General features: G+C 41.0%; 1 long non-coding RNA gene across 1 annotated transcript in view; it reads left to right on the forward strand.

Moving 5' to 3' along the window:
* The window catches only part of LOC116386200 (uncharacterized), a 35,004-nt gene extending 29,941 nt beyond the window's left edge, over positions 1-5,063 (forward strand). The window contains exons 3-4 of the long non-coding RNA XR_004212949.1: positions 4,244-4,347; positions 4,449-5,063. This is a non-coding gene — a long non-coding RNA (uncharacterized LOC116386200). The remainder of the gene's footprint in view (positions 1-4,243; positions 4,348-4,448) is intronic.
* The last annotated feature ends 3,427 nt before the right edge of the window (positions 5,064-8,490 follow it).

An 8,490-nucleotide genomic window follows, 5' to 3' on the forward strand; every position in this document is an offset into this window, starting at 1 on the left:
CACTGACTGGGCAGAGCGGTCAGTGAGATTACTGGCCTCCCAGTCAGCCTCACGTCCCTCTGCACAAAACCCTCCTCCGGCCAAACAAAACCCGCTATCAGAGGATGACACCAAACACCAGCCCGCCGGGCATCTTCCTCCTCCTCCTCCTCCTCCTCCTCCCTTTCTTCCTCCTTCCTCCACAAACGCACCAGTGAGTTTCACTTTAGCTCGTTTGCGGCCATGTTGGTGGCAAGGTGACAAGAGCAATACAAGAGAAACATTCCTGTAATTTCCAGAAAACAAGAGCTTACGGTGGAATTGTTCTCCAATGGGGGGAGCTGCCACCTCTCTTTCTTCTTCCCCTCAGTTTATCTAACTCACCAAAAAAAAGGGGGGAGATTTATCCACACACACACACACACACACACACACACACAATCCTCCTGAGGAATGGCTGGCGAGCAGAGAAGAAATGCGCCCTGACAATCTCCTCTTCCCTCCGGCGGCTGGATGCCAGAAACGAGCGCTGTTTCTTCTGAGAGATCTTTTACCGAAGATGCCAGGGATTAAGAAAGAAAAGACTGCAGGACACTGCTGTGTCACCTAGCATTAAACAGCCCTAAACTCTCCGGTTATGAGATACTCTGCGCAAAATAGGCCAGAAGAGAGAGAAGGGAAAAAGAGAGGTTTTGATTTCTTATCTCTTTTTTCTCTCTCGCCGTTTTCCTCCGAGCCCTGATGCCCCTGGTCTCTACTCTTGGTGGTTGGTGCCTTCACACACACACACACACACACACACACACAGTCAGGCACATGCAAATCCGAGTCGGCTTTACTGGCAAACTAATCATGATAAACAATTTTTATGAGGAAAGATGGAAATAGTTCAATACGTTTTGTGCAAAAGATAAATAACAAATGAAGATCTGTAAAAATGAAATTAAGCTAAAATGTCTTCAAATTTAAAGAATCCTGCGTGTAAAAACAACGCATGTAGATTCGGTTAGTAGTAGTATTATTATTATAGTAGTTGGTAGTAGGGTAGATTCATATAAACTGTAAAAGGTGAAGATGTTGAAGATTTAAGAGCTAGATGCATTTGAGTGTTTGAAATGTCAGAATATTCTGGTACATTGATATAAAGAAAGAAATCGGTATGTAAAATTCAAACAAAAGGAACAATATCAAGTCTCTTGCATTAGCATCTGTTGCTAATAGAAATATGAATACGAGAACATTTTTCAGTCCTCGCCCTTTTCGCGCTTGTGTTTTGCTCGATGAGGTCTGTGATTGATTGATCCTGCCATTGAATTCAAGTCAGCCAGTTCTCACATTTTAGAACCTGAAGCCATCAAATTATTATTTTTGCTTTGATAATTGGCGATTAACGGCCGATCGATGCTGCACTCTGCTGCTTCTGTTCTCAAACTGCTCATTTCAGATACAAACTCTCTACATTGGAGGTTAATAAAAGCTGTTGACATGAGGAGACATTTCTGTTTTTAGCCAGGCCCATTTTGACTCATTGCATTTTATATTTGTTGGTGTTTCCGGATTGGGTCCAAATTTTTACAAAAATGTGGCTTTAAGTTTTCTCTCATTTAGTGGATTAATGGAGTGTTGAGGTCCAGGTGTCTACGGTGTCTGCATGCTGCAGTTTCTGATTTAAGAAATTTAACTTTTTTGCCTTTATTAGCTAGTTTTCAGCCAGGAGCCATGTGGCTGAGAGAGCGGCACGTCATGCAACAAAGGTCCTCGGCGGCCGGCATCAAACTGCAGCAGATATACTGTCGGCCACCAGGATGCCCTGAAATAAACGTGGTCGTCGTTCCCGTCGTTGCTCTTTCAAGAAGCGTCTGGTCTGACAATCTGAAAGAAAAGCGGCCAAAAGTTTCCCGTCGTCTTTGTCATCTTTTTCGAAGCGGCTCGGCCCGCTCTGAATAATTCAGCGGCTGCCTGGTCGAATGCAAACAAACGGAATAAAACATAGATAGTTATGAGGCATAAATATGAACAAACAGCATCTAGAAGCATTAAGGAAACACAGAGCGTCTGGGGTTTGGAGCGACAGATGAGGACAGTGTGTTAGACTGGCTGGACGGAGCCGTTACCCCCCCCCACCTCTCGTTCACCCTCCTAATGATGTGTGGCCTGTCAGAGAGACGCAGCCAAATTACATTCAGGACTACAAAGCCTTCGTCCGAGGTTTCCTCTCTCTGTGCAACACCCTGCAAAACAATAACTGGGATTCAGCAGCTGCAAATTGCACTAAAATTTCCCATTCTCTCTCTGTGAATTATTAATGAGAGCCAAACCAAAAAAGACAAAAAGGGAAAGGGGGGGAGAGAAATATCTACAGCATGCCCGAGCGGTGGAGAATGCTATAAAGCCGTAATTATGCCAGAGAATGAGAAATGGAACAAAGTTGTTGGAGCCAGAAAAAAGCGAGGCAGAAACTGAAACTAAGAGCTCAGAGGGAGGAAAGAAAAGTCGTTTTATTACACATGCAAAACGCCAGAGCTGCAGGATCGACACACACAATTAAAACGGGGATAAACAACAGCATTTGCACCCGGTTTGCTCTGTGAGAAAGTGTAACTGAAGATGTATACGGGATCTGTTGTGTAGTGAAAATCTCCAAACATGAAACCGTTTCATCGACTGAAGCGTTGTCCGTCAAACGTAGAACAGACTGCACTGCTTGTAGGATTTCTCTTGAGAGTAGCGACGCGTCACCGACCTTTTGTTAGAACTTGGATGTTTTTGATGGTCTCCGATCACAAAACATGTTGCAGCTTTAACCCACACATTTATGTAATGAAGTCAATTTACGTTAAAGTGCACCCAGCAGCAAGGAGCATACAGAAATATGAATAATGAATGATAGATGGATAGAAAGGTGAAGAAACTCTGATTAGATAACAGAGCTGGTGGTGGCTTTTATTAAATATCAGTTAGTACTCACAACCTTGACTTGTGTAAAATATTAATAAATTAAAGTATCAGCAGGAAAAGTGCTCATTGTGGAGAAAAGCTGTTGTGTTTATTATCATATTCTATTATTTGTTATGTTCTTAATAATGCTCTAACATGAAAACAGTATTTTATGTTTGATGTTAAAAAGCTGATCCCATGTTTTAGTTATTTAAAACAACAAAAGTTTTGAACCAAAGATGCTCAGTAAACATATCAAGTAAAGCAATAAATACCAGTGAGTAAATATATACAATTTATCTACATACATGTTAAATAAACTCAAAAGGTCCGGTCATTAAATAAATGTATTGAAGTAGCATCAAAGTACAGGGATTGAGTAAAAGTATATCATTCATGCTATAAATTAATATAAATTGTATTTAACAATACGATTCAGGTTCCAGCTCCATTAAATACATTCAGATTTGTTATCTCAATTGATTTATAGGCTTTAAAGAGCAACTTTTTACTGAATTTATACTTAAGTTATAATACATTTGATTGATTTTATGAGTGTTACATTCCATTATTAAGGAAATTCAGAAAAAAAAATAAGCATTCTGAGCAATTGGGTCACATCACGTTAGATTACCAAAGAACGAGTTCAGGCTACGTTTTACACATTTAACCTCAAAGCTGGTGTTTGAAAATATATAATAAAAAAAATCTGTTTACAAAAAGTAAATATTTTCAGATATAGAAATACAGAATGCAAGGATTGTAAACCTGTTCTTCTGTTGTCTTATTCTGTGGAATAAAACAGTTTGTTTGTGATGAATCACAGCTGCCCAGTGGTAGATGTTGTCCAATAGATGACTGATGTCTGCTTCCAGGAAAGTGATCGAACCCCGTCGCAAACACACAATATTTCTCCATTTTTTTCCCGCTTAAAAATGCTGAAATTGCAGGATGATTCATTTCAGGATTTGTTCTTTAAATACTCTAAAAATCTCTTTTCATACAGTGTTTGTGTTGTTTTTGAGCAGAAGCCACAAACATCCTCACTGTTGTGGTCTTTTACCGAATATTTGAGAAAGTGCCAACCAGAAAATGTCTCTTATATGCGCACACACACACACACACACGCACACACACACACACGTGGTTCGATCGAGGGCCTGGCATGGATCCTCTGCTCACAGGAGGCAGCGGCGTCCCTCAGGGATCCATAGCTGACCACATAGCTCTGAGAGAACAGCTAGCTCGCCCAGCTGGGCCTCTGCACTCTCTCTCTCACTCTCTCTCTGTGTGTGTGTGTGTGTGTGTGTGTGTGTGTGTGTGTTAGGAGGAGGATAGTGGACCAGATGACTCAGGCGACTCCCAGAATTATGTGGGTGACGTGATCCCCTGATCTGGAGAGAGACGGCTCAAGAGTTCAACAATTAAACTGTATAGAATACACGATATTTATATATAAATATATATATATATATATATATAATCCTGATGTTAATATGCTGCTTTAACAACCTCCACTCTTCTGGTTTCAGGCTCTCCACCAGATGTTGGAACCTGGTTCTGTGCTGCAGTTCATCCCAACCGTGTCGGGTGGAGTTGAGGTCAAGTCTTCATATTGTTTGTGACTTTGTTGAATGGAATGCCTGATGGTTTTTAATAAGTGTTGACAGCAGCTATTTTTTGGGTTTTTTTGCAGAAAAAACAGGCAGCAAAGAAAATCAATGGCCCAAAGCCACAAAAAGAAACCGGTATGAAGGCCCTTACACATCAGGGGGCGTTTTATTTGTGCAATTTATTCATTTAAACTTTTTGTCATGAGTACTTTCACACGGAACGTGAATATTACGCGGCACAAAAGCAAAACATTTTTAGTAGCCAGGTCGATTTTTTTTTTAGAATTTATTTTTTGGCATCAACCAACCACGTTGTGCAGAGCGAGTCCAGTTGCGTCTTCATTATAAAACACTGAGGCTCTGTGGTCCGAATCAAGACGTCAAACTTTATTGCTCCTTTCAACCTTGACAGTCAGCTCACAGTTCTTACCTTTCACAATAAAAGCCCTCGATATATAGTATTCGCAGCCGAGTATTTCACATGTTTGTGTGGTTTATTTGTGTGATAAACTTAGATGATAAACTTTTTTTTGTTTTTCCTTAATATGACTCTGGAATAAGTTATTCAAATGCTTTACATGAATTGACAGTGAAAAATAAGTTCAACTTGCCTCTTGGTTGTAAATGAAACAATTTCATGTTAATGCAGAGCAACATGTCTCATCATTTTTATCAAATGAGGACACCGCAGTGTCAAAGAAGAGACGGACACTAAGGAATAAATGAGGTTTCCATGGTTCAAACTGAGCTTCTCTGCAGCTCTTTGTTTAACAGTAAAACCTTAACGTCTGGACTCACCTGTCAGATATTTTGTCTTTGTCAGCGCGTGATTCGAGATGCTGTTTTAAGGATTATAATATGAAGAGTTTAAGTATTTGAGGCCGACATTAATTGTCTTTGCTTCCTGTTTTTGTGTGTCCAAATCGTTTCCTGTTCAAAGATGTGTCTAATGACTGTTGAATGTGTCAACGTTTTAACTCTACCTGGTCGGGGTTGAAGCTCATGTGTGTGTTTGTGACTTGGGATTGAAGACGTCTGTTGTGGATGCTGCTGCTGCTGCTGGTCGAGGTGGATTCACGCGTTTCCTGGTGCTGTTCTACCCTCTACTGGCTGCTGAGAGGAAGTTACTGCAGTAAATAATGCTCATTTGAAACAAGAAATGTTTGCTGCATTTTTGTAAAGTCATTTTTTTTACACATTCATACATGTTTGTCTTTAAATCTGCTTGCTGACACAAATGTTATAGAAATGTAAGATCTCCAGAGCAATTATAGTGTGTTACTGTTAATGCTATTTACTGCAATATTTTCAGTTTCCTTCTTTCAGTATTTGTTTTTTATGTTGTAGAAAGATCCGGCATAACTTGAAAAAATTCAACCGCTTAGACTTTTTATCTCTGATATTAGGTCCACAAATATAAACGTCTGTGTATGCATGAACCTGTGTACAGTATGTGTGTGTTTGAGAGCTCCCGTCTGCTGCTCCTCAGAGTTCAAGGTCGCCGTGCGTGGTTATTTTCAGCTCGTCTTCACTTTGATCCGTGTCGCAAAATGACAAGGTAACGCAACTCGGGGGGTCAGCTGTGTTACGGGAATGCTTCCACGGATCGGGAAAGAGGAAATCAATCCTGCCTGACAGTGTCTTCAGGATACTCCGACCTGACTGGACCATGACAACTGCACACACAGACACAGACAGAGGAAAGTGGATAGATAAGCACTTAAACTCACACAAACAAACACTCGTAGTACACACAAACAACCAAATATAGCACGCACACATGTGCTCCAGCTGCCTCTCTGTCTGACACGGAGGACTTCTGTCAGCCCCGGTTTGTCCGTCGTTCATCAACACGCGGCTTCTGAAAAGTTCTGCTCCAAAAGTAGAGGATAGATGGAGATCAACGGTGGTGACACACGGATTTGTGCTGTCGACCTTTGAGGCAGCGCCGATCCATGAAGTCCAAAGTGCCTCGGCCCATGAGAGACGCACCTCCAGCAGCTTGGCCTCCACTGTTCTTCGCCAGATGATCTCCGGGTCTAAAAAGCGAAGCCAATGCCGAAGTGTCTTAAAGCTGCATTCTCTCTAGTGTCCACCAGGCGGCGACTCCTCTGGTTGTATAGAAGTCTATGAGAAAATGACTCTACTTCTCTCTTGATTTATTACCTCAGTAAACATTGTAAACATGAGTTTATGGTCTCAATCTGTAGTTTCAAGTCTTCTTCAATACAGCATGATGTTCATTTAGTACATTATGGTCCACTTAGAGTCACACAGACCATAAAGCAGGGGATGCTTTAGGGCTACTTTGTGATTACCAGGTCACTATCAGAGTGTTGTCCGGTCTGGGAGTTGTCCGTGTTTTGGTCTTACAACTTTCCCAGTGTGTTTTCATTTCGTGAATGATAAAATGTTTACGGTTGTACTTCGCTCCACACTGTTGTTTCACTTCCAAAAAAACAAGATGGCGGCGGCCAAAATGCAGAACCCGAGTTTTAAAGTATTTTGATCTGGACAGCTTTTGAAATTTATTGGTACCTCTAGACGGATCTAAGTGATTACAACAGGGCCTGTAGCTTGTGGGCCCCCCCCCAATTCCACTGTCTGAAAACTAACAGGCATCTGTGGATGGTGGGTTGGTCGCGCAGGGGTTACGAGGGAGACATATTTCTGACAAATGTGCCATCTCAATAATTAGCTCAGAAGCAACATATGAAACATTAAACACGCCAGGCGCTGACGACAATCAAAACATTTCAATTGTTGTCAATTATTCATTACTTTGAAGGTTCTGAAGGGGTCGTTAATATGGAAATAAGCCGGCGATGCTAACAAGGTTGTAGAATCTGATTCCGAGTCATCTGAGCACACAGCAACCCTTTTTTATTTTAGGCTAATATTTTGCCTTTTCTTGTCTTTTCTGTCTTTCCTTTGTCATAGCGGCTAGTCTTCAAACAACCATTTTTCGACCTAAAAACAAGCTGCTTTTATCCACTTTTTATTTGATGGAATTATTTGATAGCTTCAGCTCAGCCTCAAATGAAGCCAAACCGCCCAAAACAAGTGCAGTGCTTACTGCTATTTTTTCTTTTATTTTTGCACATGGCTTAAGAAGTTACTACTCAGTACTACTGAGGTAGTTACCCTCAGTGCCTTTTACAAGTGAGCGGCCATTAAAGTTACCACGTTACCAGCTACCTTTGCCAGCTAATCTATTTAAGTTAATTAGTTTTCATGCATGCAGCTCTCAATCCCAATTACCTGTCGACACCACCGACTGCCCAGGGCAGTTGGGGATTTGGCTTAATATATCCCCACACATGACGGGAGGAAAAATATCCTCGAGATTCAACAAGTCAAGTAATGTGACTGCCAATGTGACTTGCATCTGAGGGAACATGCACCCTCATGTGCCCTGGAACGCCTCAGCCCGTTCTGAATGACAAAAGATGGTGATGGACATTGTTTTTTATGTACTATACAAAGTCTTACTTGGGACTTTTATAACATATTGTGGCTTACTATGTCTTAGTGATATGGCTATTTTGTACTTTTTCATTCACTGCACAAATGGGCAACTTATCTAATATCTTGCAGATAAAACACCCATGAGGGATGGGTACAGAGAACGGTTACAAGTGACACAAGTAATGTTCAAAAGACCTTAGGTTGGAAGTTTGACCCTTTTGAGATGCAGTGAATTTGTAATATGAATCAAAAGTAATAAAGTTGGAGGACCTGAAGTTGTGGGTATGATCAAAAAACAGTCATAGTATAGCATGTTGAAAAAGGCAAAAATGGTCATAGGATAGCATGTCAAGCATGTCAAAAACAGTCGAAAAAAGTTTTTGCTTATGAAACCGACAGGCACTTCTTTTGTGTTGGGAACAAACCTATCGTGCCACCAATGCATAAACATAGAGACATGTTATCTTTGTGGATTTGACTTATTATTAGAGTG

Source organism: Anarrhichthys ocellatus, unplaced genomic scaffold (genome assembly GCF_004355925.1).
Source record: "Anarrhichthys ocellatus isolate YVR2014 unplaced genomic scaffold, GSC_Weel_1.0 scaffold12, whole genome shotgun sequence".
Lineage (NCBI taxonomy): Eukaryota > Metazoa > Chordata > Actinopteri > Perciformes > Anarhichadidae > Anarrhichthys > Anarrhichthys ocellatus.